This window comes from Centrocercus urophasianus, unplaced genomic scaffold, assembly GCF_019232065.1.
Source record: "Centrocercus urophasianus isolate 14NV4802_14NV808 unplaced genomic scaffold, USGS_Curo_1.0 seq_11, whole genome shotgun sequence".
NCBI lineage: Eukaryota > Metazoa > Chordata > Aves > Galliformes > Phasianidae > Centrocercus > Centrocercus urophasianus.
Window position 1 is genome coordinate 72,667,160 of NW_024884253.1, and position 18,634 is coordinate 72,685,793.

Here is an 18,634-nt window from a genome sequence, read left to right on the forward strand (position 1 = left end):
ATCATAACAAATAAGTAAATTGTTACATTTCAGGGAAGTGACGCACTGCATAGTTGGCATTTTCATCTGGCTTGACTTTCTGAAAAATCATGGCAGTTGCTGATTATAATCAAAAAAGTAATATTCAAAAAAGGAAGCATTTTTAGTTTTTTTCTTACAAAATATCTTTTTAGCATGACAAGTACCAGGGTGCACACACCCTATTTGAATACAAGAACAGACTTAGATTTTAAAGAATAATAAATTTATTTGCTGTTGACCTCGTAGGCATCAAACATAACCTTGGCAAGTTGCCTTTACATTTTCACAGATTCTCAATACAATTGTTAAATTCTTCACCTTATGGCCCTTGCTCAAATGCAGAAACCAAGACTGATAAACATGTTTGTGTATCTCTAAAAAGACAGCGTAAACACTCATGACTAATGATAAAGACCATGTCTACCTTTCCTATGAGAAAAATATATTTTCATTTAGTGAATAATACAAAATCTCTGCTTCACTTTGAGAAAACGCAATCTAGTGATATATGATTAATTTTAACCATACTTGAAAAGCATACTTACAGAAACTACATGTTCATTACTAAGATCAGAGAACAATTACATCTATTCAGAATTAAATCAGTTAATCCTAAGTTAATTAGCATCTGTTTGTTAACAAAACTCTTATGCTACCAATAATTGCTCCATAAGTTGAACTGAATTTAACAATAAAGGATAATGTAGTCTAATTTACGTAGGACAATAAGTCAATTACTGCTAGAATTCAATTCATTCAGGAACGTAATGTATAAATGAAATGCCTTTGCTTAAACAAAATCAAAGAACGAATGGGTAATTGTATTCTTTGACTTATGAATTTGCAAAAACAATGAATTAGCCAGAAAAGAAGAATTATTTCTGTTGCTCATTTTTTTGAGAGGGGAAAAAACTCCATGAATAAAAATTACTGAATGAATGCAAAAGTGGTGTTTCTAATTCTAAATATTTTAATAATTAGTATTTTACTATTTTCAGTGTAAACTGAGTTGTTATAAAATTTCAATTCTTTCAGGGATATCCAAAGGTGATTTATCTTCCACAGACATGCACTGTACAGGTTCAATGCAGTGAAAACTGTCTTACAAGATCGTTCTCACTAAGTAAATATAACATCAAGCAGAAGGATGAGGTATATTTTCCTATCTTATTCAGGAGGCAAGATCTACTCTGGACAATGATCATGGCATGTGAATATACAAACACAACACCTGAATATATGAACACAGCACTCATAATCTGCAAACACAGTGTGCAGGCCATCTGTAGAAAGATATGCAAGACTGTGCCTTGTAGTACTACACTTTTATTTATGTATAGGATATAAGATGTAAGTGCCAAAACCCTTATTCGCAGCAGGACACATGCCTATTTGAACCAGCCAACTGCTCCATAGAGCTTGTTCCATTAAAAGAACAATGCGGAGTTTGGCTCAATAAGTGCAAAAGAAGAAAAAGGATGTTTCCCCACTTTTTCTCTCACCTTCCGTACTCATACAGGGAAATATCCATCCTTGTTGAGCTGCTCAGAGATCTAATTTAAAATTACACCCTTTACTTTTTGAGAGGCTGGCTTAGGGATATGAAAAGAATAAGGCATTCACTTACAGTGGACCTTTTAAAGCTTTCAGAATAGATGCATCCCTTGCTGCCATCCAGTTGGCCTTGTTTTGAGTGCTGCAAAATACGCTTTGAAAAATCATCCTGCACAGATGAAGTAAAATATTTAAGCAAAAATGAGCTTTTGATTTACTACACGTGTATCTTAAAAGTGCATATTTTTCATTTTAATGATATATTTACAGGAAGCATGAATTGCTGTTGTGGGATGCCAAACACCTGCCACAGAATGAAATTGCTTGTAATAAAATCATGAATAAAATGCATCCCAACACATTTAAACCCTATCAGGATGATATTCTTCTTCAAAAATCCAACTGGATATTACTGTTTTCATTAATATTATTTTTAAAAGGACAGAATCAGTGATGTACCCCTGCTAAAGATTTTGAAATTCGTAATACATCAAGATCTTTTTTAAAATTATTAATAAACTTAATGATCTATTCAATCTACTAGTGTGATTAACAAAACATTATAACACCAAGTGTCCATAATGTAAAAACAATCTTAAGATTAGTTTGTTTTAACCAGTATCCATTTTGTCGTCAACTGTGCTGAGAGCTTCTGGTGAAAATATTTGGCTTCTATGACTCAAATACTGACAGCTCCATGGAGCAGTCATCTGGAATACGGTATTCCTTTGGATTTTCTTTTATAGTAAGAACTCTTACCTAATACAGTTTGATCAAGAAGTGAATAGGTTCTTCAGCATGAATAAGAAAATGTACATACCCATAGGTCATAAAACTGTAGTTATCCATCTCAGTTGCAGGATACCTCCCTTCATCACTGCAGCACAGTGCCCTGACACACACCTTTCCTCAGCAGTCTCAACAGAACTAGTGAGGGAAGGTATTGCCAGATGGCTTCCCAAAAGTGCAAATAAACTTTTGTACTCCCAAAATTACTAGCTGCATTCTGTGGATTGATCCTGCTGCTATAACTATAATTCTTCCATAGGAGAAAGCAATAAGCCATGCTATGCCAGGGCAGCAGAGACCAGCTCTTGCTCTACTTGCTCTATGAGAACTCCTACATTTCCTTGCTGAGCAATACCGCCTGCTGTGAAAAAGATAGAAAATTACTTTCCTTATGGACAAGCAAAGAAATAATTTAGTCATGGCAACAGCAAATTAGCAGCACATATCAGCACTGCAGGGTGCATATAGGATTTGAGTAACAATACACTGCCTGTCCTGGAGGTATTATGGACTTTGACACAAGAAAGTTAATGATACTATGATACACTCCAGTTCTACAAAACCATATATATAGAACAGCCGCAGATGATAACTCTACATCAACTTACAGTAGGCATTATCATTTCTACTCAAAGGAAAAGAAACAAAGAAATAAAAGAATATAAAGTAATTCAGCAGTACAATTTGTAAACAGTATTCACTCAAATTCAGAAACTTTAATGTCAGTACTTTATCTTTTAGCACAACAGCAGTTGTAGATGAGCATTTTGTTTTTCCACTCACACCATAGAAGCTCAAAGAAAGATCAGGGAAATGAACCCTGCATCATCTTACTTTGTAAGCTAGGAACACCTGAGAAATAATCAGTCCCACTAACTCAAGCTGATCCTGAAGAAGAGCAGTTGGTCTCAGCAGAAAACACCAAGAAAGCAAAGCTATCCTCCACCTATGTGAAACTGGGTCATCACAACAAAGGTTTGAAGATAAAAACGCTAGAAGTCAAGACACAGGAAGCAGAGTGCAAATGAGAGAAAACTGGATCTTTTATCAATGCAAAAGTAAATAACCAAATGAAGTTCCCCCACCTGCTGGTTTTAAGCAAAGCATATACCCACTTCTTTTCTACATGCTTGTTTCAGAGGCATTCTTTTCCTGATAAGACAGGAAGGACAAAAGTATATATATAATTAAACATATGTAAATCATACTCATTACTAATGAATGTTGCAAAACAACTAGCAAATGTTTCTAAGAGAAAGCGCAAATGAATTTTACATAGACAAGTATTTTAAAAATACTCATTTTATGAGAATCTTGGAAAAAGAACAGATGAAATTTTAGGCTGCGTTCTACATACAAGATTTTTCTATCACAGATTGTGAATAATGTATGCTTCCATTCTCATCTCTTCCATATACGTTTTGATTTTTTTTTTTAATTTATACAAAATTATAATGAATATTTTAGTTATCAGGCATACAGGATAAAGCACTGACCTTCGTAAGAATAAATATAATGTTAAGAGTGTAAGCTAATATTTAGAAACTGACTTCGTTTTTCTTCACTCCTTTAACCCTTGTTCCAAACCAAATTTTTCTCTTGACAAATTCACTGAGTTACAATTTTCTCATTTTCTTTCCTCTGTAAAAATTCCTAACTAGACTATACACTACCTTTCAGTATTGCAGTGAAAAGTTTATTTAAACAGAGCATATTTTGTAAATCAAATGCATTAACAAATAATTTTTTGTTTCTGTAATCATTCTTATAACTTTGGATTGCTTATTTCATGCCTTGTCTTATCAATCACTTAGGAACACATCAAAATTTAATAATGTAAATGTAAATCTGTCAGTGACTTCAACAGAAATGTGATCTGTCTCATCACTTTTTGCTATTGTTCCTTGCTTGTTGTTTCCACCCCTCCCCCCCACACACTGCAATAAGTGATGGCTGAACATATTCTAACATGAAGAGAGAGTTACAAACAAAAAAAAGATGTACGAGAAAATTCAACTTTTATTCAGCCTTTGTTTTGTAATTGTAGTCCTTATGCAGGCCTCCTGTGAAAGTTTTGTGTATGTATACATATATATGAGCACATATATACACATAGCAATATACTAGACTCCATGAATATTGTTTGGGGGCTATTTTTTCAAAAAATGATTCAAGAGCACAGCAGGACATACGAGCGTACAAGTAATTGAAATTCCTGCTCAGATACTTTTCTCTTTTGGCTCTGCTCAAAAGTAGCTCATTTCTTCTATTTCTTTAGCCCATCTGTTCTGATTTTGTACTAACTATATAAAGACTTATTTTCCACCACCTAAACTTTTCAAGGATTGGTGACAACAAGGAGTTGTATGTAGCAAGCATAATAATGTGGTGTTAATTAATAATTAATGCCATTAATGCCATAGAGATAGGACAAATATAAATCTTAACAGAAATATCTCTAAGAACTACTCTGAAACAAAGACCATTCTCTCATACTTCACAATTCTATTCTGCATTATTTCTTGTCTTCAGATATCTGATGGTGTTAATCACTTCTGCTTAGCAGATTTCTTAAATGACTAGAAAATTTAACTAAAATTTAGGGAAGATAACAGCACTCACCTAGACTGGGATAGCTTCTCCATATCTTGTTTTGTATAGCTTGGGGTTGTGAGTTAAATCTATGTTAGCAAGTCAATTGAATATGTAAGAGTAGATCTTAGAATGTACCAGCTGATGCTGAGGAACCAATGCCTACGCTAAAAGCACCTCATGGATTTTTACTTCAGAAAATATCTTGTCTGGTTGGATGGACTAAGTGACAATTTGTGTAGCACACTCTCAGTTTATTTATATGCAAAAGTAATCAAGCTTGCACCAAGACCTCTGTTAACATGAACAAAAGTGCAGCAAGTCTGAATGATCAAGAGATTTGATTCAAAAGTCCACTTTAGATCAGAGCAAAAATGCTCATAGAGGTTCACCAGCTGTCAGCTAATGCACAAACGCCAGGATTCTGAAACATAATCAGGGCTTTAATAGGTAAGAAAGATAACATCCGTCTTTCTTTAAAAGAAAAATCTTTTTGAGTCTCTCAAATAAGAAAGTCCTATTTATTTTAAGACCCAGCTCAAAACAGAAGTGGGCATTACATTATGCCTGTATTGTAAACTTAGAGAAATCTCATTAAGTAGGGATACATGACTCTCAGCAGATGGAGATAAAAGTCAGCATCAGATGAAGTAAAGGGGAATCCAAAGTGAAAAAATGGTTTATTTTTAGTTCCTTGAATCTGAAAACCATTTTTCTGAAAAGCATCTTCAGAATGCTAACAGCAGTCAAAATGTGTGGGATATTTGTTCCATTTAGGTAAATGCCATTACTGGCTTTCTTTGTAGAAATTGTTTTAGGCCTTTTCTCAGCCTTATCCTTAGCTTATAATGCTCATGAATATTAAGACTATAAATTATTTGCAGTTTTTTAAGTACATGATTATAATATAATGTCAATGGCTTTGCAAATCCTTATGTAGTTTTACATGTGTTTGTTTTTTTAACTTACTTGCTTTTTCCTGAAGATTTGAGCCATGTTTCTGGACTGTATCACCAGAGATAAAATACTGAAGCAAGCAATTTATTCGGCATGTTTATCTAGTTCACAGCATGCCATTTATCCATATGTAAAAGCCACAGCAATAGAACCCAAAAAGTATACAGAATGAAGAAATCTCTGGTTCCTGCCTTGTGGATATTTGAAAGAAAGGCAGCAGGTTATTTTTTCCCCTTTAGTTTAAACAAAATTGATCTGTGAAATACATCAGATACGTTCAAATTCAGTACACATTTCTTAACTATCTTATTTAGCCTACAGGAGAAATAATGTGAATAGACTGATTACTTATACCATTATTTTTTACAGGTTTTCAACTACTGATACTTGTGAAATAATTAAGAAAATGAGCAGCATGTCAGAATTATTTAATACACTGAAGAAATCATTAGTTCAGCTACAGTCTCTGGAGCTGAGCTCCCAAAGAAACAAGTTCAATTCTATTCCAAGACCACAAGAAAAGAAAGTAGAAAGACAAAGTATTACAAGTCTAACAGCAGAATACTTTGCTTTGCCTGTTTTCTCTGTTATTCTAATAATTTTGTTATCTAGTCTGATGATCTATGAATGCAGTAGGCTAACAAAGAATTGACAGCATTGCCCTTTTCTCCCCTTCCCTTTTCCCTTGAGCTTACTTTACCTTGCAGCTGCAAATTTGACATTATTAACGTCAAGACCAGGAATGGACTTAGAAGCTAAGTATTTAATCTAAAGAGCATTGCGGTGGCTGGATGTAGAGAAATTTAATCAGTAATCCCTTATTTCATTTCCAGGTAGGCAGATCTGCCCAGCTGTCTCAGTTGCTGCGTTTTTCAGCAAAGACAGAACTCTACACTTATCTATTCAGACATTATCAAACTGTATACTGTTTTATTATACTATTATTTTATACTTTTTTTTTTTTTTAAAGTAAAAATAAAAATCAGAATGACTTTATTTTTACTGTTTCTAATGTTTCAGTATAATTTTGATATTTACTCTGATAATTCAGTCTTTCCTTTGGTCCAATCTTCCATTTACTGAAGAGAGCTAATAGTTTGCTGCCTCACAAAGCTGTGATAAGAATAATCACTGCAATGTTCAGATGCCTCAGCAATAAGGCCCATAAAAGCACATTTCTGAATCACAGTATTTAATAGAGATTAAAATAAGAGTAGATGACAAAATAATTTGTTTTGTATAGCACAAATTAAGGTTTCTTTAAAATAGGTCCTGCAAAATAAAAGAACATTAGACAATAGTTTATTTTTCTAGTTGATGCGATGCTATATTTAAATTTAATATATCCAATAATAATTCTATTCTACACCTGTAATCAGACTCATGTAAGAGCACTACACTCAGCTTGCTGAAGTAGGCATCATGCAGTAAGGACAATTCAGTCCCAGGTCTCCATAACTTTCAGATGTAGCAAACGAACATATCTAAATTAAAAAGAAACATTACCCAGTACAACAACTATGTAATTGCCTCTTAACTCTATCAGCATAGAACTTAATCAAAATAAATAGTGCATTATTTAAACAACACAGTAGCACATACCTTTACTAAAAAGAAGCTCTCTGCAGAACATGCCTGCATTTCAAGGTTTCAGCATCTTTATCACAGTTGTGCGCAAATGCTGTCTGTCAGAATTCATTGGGCCCATGTGTGAATTTCCTGATTCTGCAAACACTCATTGATTTTCTTCTTGCACTTTACTACTAGTATCAATTAGGGTTAAACGAGCAGCAGTTACCAGCTGTTGGTCTGATACAGCTGGATTCGACAAGCAGGAGCTATTGACTGGATTGTGTTATAGTGCTGAAGAAGGCCTTTAACATACCAGAAAATAAACATTGCACTAATAATTACAGTGAGATTTTTTAATCTCGTCTTGCGCTTTGCCAACACAAAGCAATTAGACTACTTTGGATCACATTTTTTTTTTTTTTAATTGTAATCCTTAATTCACATAAACTATAATAGTTAAATATCTATAAGCTGTTTTTCTGGACATAAAATGTCAACTTGACCATCCAAATGTGTATTCTGACGCCCTGAAGAAAATGATTTTGCTTTCTGTGGTATGAAGACTCACGTAAATATAGGCAAATCAAAAGGCTGTTGTGCATGTTTCTGACAAGCCTAAATCTTATTTAACCAGTACATGTAGCACCTGCTCTGCCTATGTGGTTATTCATTTGGTATATAAAGACTGTACACAAATGTACACAGAACTTTGAAGGTTTTTGAATTTGCAAGATAAACAAAGTCTTCATCCACATAAATAAAACAGAAGGTATAACAAAAGCTCCCTTTCATTTACTTTTGGCTTTTCAGCTTATCAGGCAGTCAGACTTACGTGTTGTGATTTTAGCTCTTATCTACTTTACCAGGTCATTTCAGTTTCATGAAACAGATTGCAAAGTATTTTAAATGACCTACTGCATTTTCTAAAAATAGTATAAGATTTGTGTAAAAAGATAAACCCATAGCAGCAAGAAGACATATGGCAACATTTGTGCTTAATATCTATCTGTCTTTTGCAGCTATTTGAATTTAGGCTTGAGTGCAGATACTTCTACGACTAAGTTTTGCCACATTTGTGCTGCATGTGGATTGCTTGGGAGGTTTCATTACACCTGATTGGGTCCCCTTCCAGGTCTAAGCTGGCCACAGTTTAAGGTGGTCCTCTATCACCTAAAAGCAGAGATAGAATTGCATAGGCAGCGTGGAAAACTGGGTGTGCTGATGCAGCATGAGCTCAGCTCAAGAGCTAACCTGATAATAAATAAGGCTTCAGCTACACATAGCTTTAGTGTTCAGCATTTAGGCCAAGTTGAAAAGTAATGGGTCCTCTCAGGGGCTTGTAGGGTGCTCTGAGGAGGTTCTACAAGCTTTTCAAGCAAGATTCACCACCAACATAGAGTAGAAAACTACAGAAATAGTGTGAAATGGTAGGTGCAAGGAGTTCTGCTACTTACGCATATTCATGCATAGCTGTATTAATGACATTTATTTTCTTCAGCTGCTGGTAAGAATTCTTAACACCCTATTTGCTTTTTGGCAGTCACTGCACATTGAGTAAATGTGCACTCATGCACAGCATGAATACTTTCAACAGCATAACAAAGCTCTTGCTAGACAGACATTTTTCTCAATACCACAGTAGCTGCTGACCTGCACTACCATTTTAAAATTTCTGATCTAATATTATGAATAGATCCTCATTTAATAAACTGCTAGCTAGCACGTTACCATGTGAGGTACTGCAGATGTTTGTGTATTTTTACACACGGGAAGTAGTTTTTATTTTTCATTAAGCAAAATGATATGTAAGTAAAATTATTTTTCTATTAAAAACTGAATTATTCCTTGATCATATCCCTGCATGTAACTGTTCAAGGGACTTTCAGCAAAGTTGAAGGAATCACACTTGTAGACAAGCCCAACATAATGACTTGAGATCTCCCTGCTATTATCCCAGTATTTTCTGTAGTAAAGCTTGCATTCAAGGAGCCAGAACCATGTCTCTGGCAAGGGAAAAAGGTGCAGGCTTGGATAAAACAATAAGGTTAGAGCAAGCATAGCTCACTATCATACTTTCAAGCTTCCATTTATTTGTGGAGACATTGGTGGTGGCTCTATATTTACTAGCTTTCAGAAGATTATTTGTTTGTGAACATCTTCACTCCCTGCATGCAGACATAATCAGTTTTTGTATCTACAACACCCTTTGATGAGCAGACTTCAATTTTGGATTTACATGGTCTATGAAGAAGCACTGCCTATTCATTGCTGTGAAAGTGTCTCCTGTTGGCTGCATGTTATGTCCCCCATCTTACATTAGTGAAGAAAGGATTGAATTAGGTATGGTATACCTAATTGCATCTTTTCCTCTTTGCCTCTTTTCCAGGCCAAGAAATCCCACCTTAGTAGTTTCTCACTGAAGAGTCAGTCCAAAGGCATTCATTCCCTTTGTATCCTTGTCTACTTTTCCCAGCTCTTTGGGATACACATCCTCTTTAAAGTTAGAAACAAATAATTCACCCAGTGCTGAAGATACAGGTTCACCAGAGATTTAGATGCAAGACTGTATTAACAACATTTATTCTTTTCTGCTGCTGCTGAAAATTGTTAACATCCTATTTGCGTTTTGGCAGTCACTGCACACTGAGCAAACATGCAAACAAGTATTATAAAACAAGATTTCATTTGAGAGAGATCATTATTGCCTTGGAGCACAGCATTTTATTAATTAAGTTGGAATTACTCCCCTCTCCAGTATGCTTGACTTGTTATAAAATTTCGTCTATTATGTTAATCCTCAGTTTCATGAGGTCTTTTTCCCATTCTTACTATTCAGCCTCTGTATTTACTGCCACAAACAGCTTAGCATCAGCAACAAACACTGTCATGTCATCTGGATACTCAAACCTTTTTTCACATAATTTGTAAATATGCTAAATGACACAGATTCCAACGTAATTCCTTACTGGTACAGAATATAGCACGGTATGTTTGTATGAATAACAGGTATATATTTTTTTCAGTGATCAGTTAAGTATTTTCATGATGCTATGGCTTTCATTTATCACTGAAAATCTATTTTTTTTTTCCAGTAAGCACTAACCAAGTCATAATGGCAGTAGTTCAACTTTATCAGTAATAAGTCTAGCTTACATGTTTAGGACTGAGCTAAAAAAAACGCAGTGTACACAAGGGAATTATCTCTGTAATTAAAGCTGGTGCTAGAAGACTTGAGTGTTATTCCAAGCTCTCCTTTGTTCTCTATGCACACTTTTTTCTTTTGTCGAAGTGTAAGAACAAGTACTGCACACAGCTGTTTAAATAGATAATACAGTACTTCCAAAAAGCATTCATATGCTGTTTAGGTCAACAGCAATATGGCTCAATCCATAAAATTTTGGCTACCATCAGTGAAGCCAATAATTTCAGAAGACAACAAAGCACAGGAACATAAGAAGAACATAGAAGAAGAAAAACATTATGCTTTATCTAGCTGGTAGAAAATATTAGCACGGCAAGAGACTACCCTGCATAACACAGTGTTACGTAGTGAGCATGCCTTGTAGTCCTGTGTCCCTGCCACTGGGCCACGAGTTCCACCAGTCCTAAAAGGACGAGGATCTTGACTGCCATAATTTCTATCTATCTATCACTGTTTCTTTCTATCTACAGCTTTATTAACTACAACTTCTAATTTTGTAGAGTTATTCTTTTTTACCATCTTACTTCATGAATGCTCCTTTACATCTTATTCCATCTGTTCTACTCAAAGTCACTTTTGTCCCCTTTTTAAAATTTGTAGTACAGCAAGAATCAGCAGGGTTTTCATTTTTTTTCCTTCCATGCACTTCTGAAATGAAACCTTCTCTGGAAGAAAAAGAAGTTTAAGCTGATATCTGTTAGTTAAAACTATATTATGTCTACTTTCAGTCTGTTCCAATGCTGGATAGATATTTTCTTTACTTGTTATTATGTCTTTCCACTTTTCCTTTCCCTTTTTCACCTTCTTTGAGATAACAGCCCCTGGGCTGGGTAGGGGAGGGAAAGGAAATCCAGCAGTTCGTCATTTCTGTGCCTTCCACCTTCTTGCCTGTGTAACACTGTAATTTATCTGTCACTGCCATGTGACAGCCATAGTACGGATGCTTCCAGCATCACACAGCAAACCAAAAGAAGGCTTTTATGCCAGTTTAAAAATAAACCTGAAAAAAATAAGAGAAGGGCAATTTTCAATCAGATATTTTTTGTGACTGAGTTCAGCTTCTACCACTAGAAAAAGCCTAATCTCGATTTTGGAAATAACTGTATGATATTATTGCATTATTTTGTGCTTTACAATATGCATTTAGATTAAGTCAGTGTTCATCAACAAAGAGAGATAGAGAACTATGCAACAGCATTCTTATAAAAAGTATTTTCTACTATCAAGACAATTTGAACAATATCCATTTATTTTCACTTATTAATTTTTTTCACCTTGCTACTTTCCACTCTTCTTCTTTGTTAAGAGTTTTTTTTGGGGTTTTATTTTTTTTGACTTTTCATTCATGTTGTTTTTTTGCAGTTTATTCCAAGTTGTAAAAAATTAATCTAATCTATTTACATCTAATACAATGTGTAACAAAGACAAGGATCAGTTACAGAAGTTTTTCCTTTCATTACATTTCCACCAGCATATATGGAAAAAAATTAAGCAAGCTTTTGAGTACAAATGGCTTTCTTCAAATCAAAGCAGAAGCTACAGATTTCATAGATACCTAAAATTCTTCCTCAGAATTTAACTGGATCTGTAACAGACCCACTGTAAAGAACAAAGAAATGGTAGGTTTTTTTGCAGCTGAGTGGATGTCAGGCACAAGAAGGATTAGAGGATGGCTATCTCTAGAGGGAGAAGAGAGACAGATCATTTATAGTCTCTGCAACATGGAGGTGGGTGAGGGAGAAGTGGAACTGCACTTGCCATAAAACCTGTTCCCAGTCCATTGCTTTGTTTCAGATGGAGATACAAATTGTGATTTGATGTATGTACTTCAGAAGAATAGGAGTATTGCAGCTCAGGATTTTCATGCTTTTGGGGCCCTGACTCACAAACTGTTCTAGATGTGACTGCAGCAACTGATAAGACTCTCAGTCCCAACTGTCTTAATTTTGCTTTATGTCCTACAGATGAAAATATTAATTGCAGTGGCTGAAAAAAGCTTGCTCATTTGCTTCCTCTACAGCTTGGTGCTAGACAAAACAAGTTGGTGCTAGATCTCTTGAGAAATTCTTTGTCCTTTTTTGAAAAGAATGTCTAATCAATATTTAATTACAATTTGCTGGGAAAATGTTTTTGCTTCAGCCCTATATTATTAAAAAAATGATTTTAGATTTGAAATTTGATAATTTTATTCTATACTCATATGTTATTTTCTAATTTCTGTGATTTTTTTATGCTACGATTTATTCATTATTCATAAAACATATGTTGCAGTGATCATAAAATTTATTCCATTTCTGAACCTCCTAATTATTTTGGTTTACACACTGTTCTCCAGATGTAGGAGTGACTACAGGCATTTAATACTTTTCCAAGTTTTGCTGTCTGGCTAATTTTATTTCATTTCTCAATAGGCATTTTGGTGCTCTTCCAGAAAGGAGATCTTGCAAACTCAGCTATTTATTCCTTAAGTTCAATTGTCATTGATGTTTTAATGTTTTACTAGTTATGAACTCACTTCTAAGTTAACAATATGCCAGGTGATTCAGCAACCCTCAGCTAAACTCAGGATTTAGGTTTAAGAAATTCAAAATCTTCAAATTCACTTTGATTAAAAGAGCAGACTATTTTCATTTGTCCATGTCCCTAGGACCTCCAAAACTCTTTATTATTCTTTGTCTTTCTTTCAATTACCTTTTGATTCCAACAAGTTTTTCATCCAGTAGACAGCACACATACAAGAATACTCAAAAGATAACCACAATAGATGTAACGCTTTCCTTAGCAGTTTAATTCTTGCTGCCTCAATTACATTTCTCAATTTGTGTTGACAATATAAACTTCAGACACATGCTAAAACCATCAGCACCATCCACTCAGCTGTGTTCAGAAGTCTTTTGGGAGATGGAAGGTTCATACTAATAGGACTTCCTCCATGGCGTTCATTCTCCTTTTGTGATCACTATGTTCAAGTTTGCTGGGTTTTGGAGTTCTAATGTTTTCTATCCACGACATCTTTAGCACTTCCCACCCAACCATCACAACCTTCTAGAACTCCTGAAATGTGGGCTGCAACTCAGTTCCTTTGTATTTTGATCTCTCTTCACCTTTAATTCACTCATTTTCACATGCAACCACTGAAAATACATTTTTAATCTGTTACTCTCATTCATAATTTTCATGAATGCAAGAACAACAGGCAGAAGGTGTTATTGTCAGTGTTTTGATTTTAATCTTTGCACTATAGGCTACCTAAGTAAATTAATGAGTGAAGTCACAAGAGCAGTAAGAAACATTCTACGGAATGCAGGTTGCTCATCTCGTGACAGTAAAGCTAAGGCTTTGTGCACCTTTTAAGAAGATGAGCTTGCAAAAGTGAACATTAAATGCAAGTCTGACTTGCTCATGGGAGCTTTGCATTTCTACCTCCATCTCAGAGTTTCATGTGCAGCTGTCAAAACATCTTTGTGTCTCACATACTTTATACAACATATAAGAAGCAAAGCTTTCAAAGTCATCACATTTTTTCACCAGACAGCAATAAGTAATGGAGACAGAAGTCTCAGCTCAACAGTGATAAGCAAAGTTAAGAGCTCTGGTTCCAGTTCTGATTCCTCTCAAAACTTTTTGATATTTCATTTCTCTCCATCTCTTTTCTGTAATAAACTGTGATAATGCTTTTACTTGAAAATGTAAGAGATATAAACTCAGTGAGTTCATTTAGTAAGCCAGGCTAAAAGTGATCATGTGTGACTCCCTGATCACAGTTAAAATTATCATCTAAGACCCACAAAGGTCCAACAAGAATTTTCCTATTATGTCTACAGACAGAGTAGGGTATATGAGTTTCTGCAGGTTAAAGACATTGTATAATTACTATTCCAAAGATCTTTCAAATCAAAATCACCCAGAAACTATTAACTGGGGGAAATTAACACAGTACTTGTAGTAGTCCCTACAACAACTCCTCTCACCTGCTTGAAGATGGTACCATGTAAACGTTAAATGGAAATGATTTACAGATCTCTCTCCAGTTACTTTTTACTGTTATTTCTGGGCATAGAATATGATAAACTAGGAAAAATCCTTTTGACAGCTTTAAATGAAATATAAAGACTGTCTTAGTGGAAATCTAGTAGATACATATATGTATTATATGTATCTATATAAAGCAAATAAGGTACAGTTAGCAACGATAACTGAGGCTTTTATTTATTTATTTATTTTCCTACAAAGGGCAGAGGCACACATTTTCAGTGCGGTGCACACATTTCTTTCCTTAATTCTATTTCTTTTTTCCTTTCAGATTAACACAATGCTTATGAAGAACACACACACACACACACACACACACAAAAAAAAAAAAAAAAAAAAAAAGCCATAGTAGTATAGATTTCTTTGAAAAATTCAAATTCAAAATTTTCTTCACAGAGTGCCCTGTTATCCAGACACTCACTAATGTAATGGAAAAGAACAGTAACATCTGAGTTCAGAAAGAGGTGCTGAGTTAAGTCTGATGGAAGGTGGTCTACATTAATTTTAATGTAATAAAAACTACCCACTATAAAATGCATAAATGAGTTCTTTATTCATACTTCAGATGTAGAGGATAAATTATTATGCATCAGAAAAGCGCTCTCCTCTGGTCACAAATATAAAGCTCTCTTTCCATCCAGTCATCACAGCTTCTGCCTTAATATATGAGGAAAACTCTGAAGAAAATGAAGAATTCTCAGTATCGAGTTAATATTTTTTATCTACGCAGTGTCACCTCCTTTTGTGCCCTCTGTATAGCACCAGAGTAGTTGTGACTATAACATATTTAGGTGGTGGGGATCACAGCAATAAAAAATGTGAAGCACTTTGCAAGCAGGTATAATGTAATGGAGATTTAAAAGAACAAAATTATGCAAAACGTAAGTATTTCATTAGCAAGATTATGAATTGGCATCCTGAGAATATTTGTTGCTGCACAATGGAAAAAAAAAAAAAAAAAAAAAAAAAAGAGCCACCAGAAAAAAAAGTGTAATGCATTAACACACAGATAATGATATACAAGAATACATAAATACAAAGACATATGTAAATGGAATAATGCTACATGTTTAACTCCTTTAAATATGAAGCACTTTACATGTTTAGGAACTAAAAATTGATACTTTGCCAGTATTACTTGGTTAATGAAGAACCTATACTTCTCTCATCCACTTTGTTCTCTTGAGCCTTCATTTTATTATGCTGCCCCTGCATATCACTGTTGAAACAGAGCAATGAAGAAGAGGTTCAGCAATGAATAATAGTTTCGGTTTGTAATGTTTCAGCAAAGCTAAACCTCTGTAAGTAACCCTTTTATAAGGTTAATTCCAACTGCTATCTTGTTAGTCATTTTCAACTGCGCTAAGACAAGGCTGTACTTGAAAATCAGATCTTCTGATGATTTCTACCACCTTTCAGTGAGGACTAAGCTATGGCACAAGAAAATAATCATGAATATTTTTTCAATTTTATTAAACATGTGCTATTTTGCATGGCCTTCTGGAGCTTCACAGTACTAAGAAGTCAAATCACAGCAAAATATGTAAACAAGGGTACATGTCACAGTAAGTGTTATAGCATTCTTCCAACTTGCACAAGTCATATACCAACACTGTATTCCAATTTCCCTTTTTAAGGTATGCTAGATGGATCTCCAGCAAGGGTGTTTCCCTTTTGTTTGGCAACTTGTTGGATGTTCATGGCACTCTGTACTACCAAAGCAGAGGATTTCCAGACCCTTGCTTTGACATTCAGGTTAAATAGCAAAGTATATTAATTTTTATTTATTTATTCGTTAATGTCAGCTTATCATGTGTCAACATGAAGCACTATCTCAGGATCTCTAACTGAGCTAGACTGCATCAGTTTCTAAACTATATTTTGATTTGTAACCTGACACTTCCTGAAATAGCCTTCTAAAAACAGACATAAAATGAATTGAGTGTGTTGGCCGATAACAGATGACATTAATGCTGTAAATCTGTGTGCTCTTCCAGGTGGCTTCCAAAATTAACTAGTCACCCCTAACTGTTTAGTGAAATTGTCAATGATTTAATAGACACATTAAACTCCTATTTATAAATTACTGTGACATTACTAGTGCAGCGGTTCCAGAATAAGCAATATGAGTTCCCATGCAGCTGTAACTCTATTGTGCCCAGCTATCATGGCTGGAAGATGAAGATAAAAATAATTCCTGAAATTATCCTGAACTCTAATACTTTCAATATCTCTTTAAAATACAACACAGTAATATTAAAAAGAGAATTACCTTGAAAATGTATGGTTGTGGAGTAACGTTAAATTACAATAAACATCAAAAACAGTTATTTCTGCTCCTAAGAACTCAATACCATTTCATATCTTAATTTTTTCTATGATTTAAAAAAAATTAATACATATGATATAAAGATACTGATTAACCACTGTTGAGTGTATTTTGACACACTGAGAACTGTGTGAATTTATATTATGCATGTCTTTCACAATCTGGCCTTGAAAGAACAATTTTTTCCACAGAAGTTCTCTCATTCAGTTCTTTGCTCCTTTGAGAAATTCCTGGAAAAAAAAAAGGGGGGGAGGGGGATGGCAAGAGGGGAGGAGTGGAAGGGAAGACTAGAGGGGACTAGAGGAGAATGGTAGCATTTCCATTACCTTCTTTTCCTTCTGCTTGTTTCATAAGAAATCAAATAAAGAAGACATCAAATAAGTGGCAAATTCCTTTTCAAGTAGACTGAAGCAAATATTTAATATACATAAAATATGCTAGATTAAACATCAAATGGATGCTTGACAGATAATAAACATTGTTTCAAATGATGATAATCTGGAATATTTTGAATAAAAGTAGATTTTTCTGACTAGCTTATTGATGGACTAATGCAGCACACTTTTTGTTGTTGTTTCACCACTGAGGTCCTCCTATATTTTATTTTCTTTTGTATTTAATAGTGGAACATTTCCTTCTGGCATATGATAACCTTCCAAGAAACATAGCTATCATTTGTGCTACTTGCAATCTGACTTAACATTGTGTTTGGAAAACGTACTTTCAGCAAGTTGAAACAGTTTTTAAAAAGTCTTGTGAGCTATAAACATACCAAGTAAATCTGTGATGTGATAAGCATTATTTTTAATGGAAATATCCCATTAATTTTAAAGCTGCTTACAAGCTTAAATTCAAATGTATTGATAATAGTCAATTTTATGACTATTAATTATTACTAAATTAATAGTAATTAATAAAATAGTAATTAATAAAATAGTATTACTAAGAGTAATACTATTTTGGCTGCTCAGGGCTGACCCTAAATGACTACCCAGGCTATCTTACATAAAAGGATAAAAACTAATGAACTACAGTGATGCAGCGTTAGCATCTCTGTCTTCAGTGGTAAAAAGCACAGCAATCACGTTGCCCATGCTACTGCGTCAAGTGTGATTAGAGTCCTCGTTTGCTTCTTTAGTAGGTGGCCAGAAGGAAAAAACAGGTGTTAGAGACAGGACAATTGGTAGTAACTGGACATTACAAAGATGCAATTTTTCATGATGGGATCAGACTGTTTTCAGCTTGTAAATGAAACTCATCATATGTTTGCAATATGAACATATAGTCTTACTGCAAATATTTCTGGCTAATATATTCTAGTGCTTAACACTAGTGCCTACATCTGTAATATTCAAGAATACTTTTGTCTGGTTTTTCCAAGCACCTAATGAGCCAAATGTAGCCTTACACTGCTCTATTTATACATTCATCATTTGTAATAGCTTTCTGGAAGGGAAGAAGGGAAAATTAACTTTTTGTGAATTTCATTTATATTTAAAAACAAACAAACAAACTATCATAATTCATAGCATCTACATTAGAAAGAAAGAAAGAAAGAAAGAAAGAAAGAAAGAAAGAAAGAAAGA

The 18,634-nt window shown here is 34.4% G+C and overlaps 1 protein-coding gene across 2 annotated transcripts in view; it reads right to left on the reverse strand.

Annotated features, from left to right (window-relative positions):
• The window catches only part of CDH12 (cadherin 12), a 130,464-nt gene that overhangs the window by 110,670 nt on the left and 1,160 nt on the right, over positions 1-18,634 (reverse strand). The gene's annotated exons all lie outside the window — the stretch shown is intronic.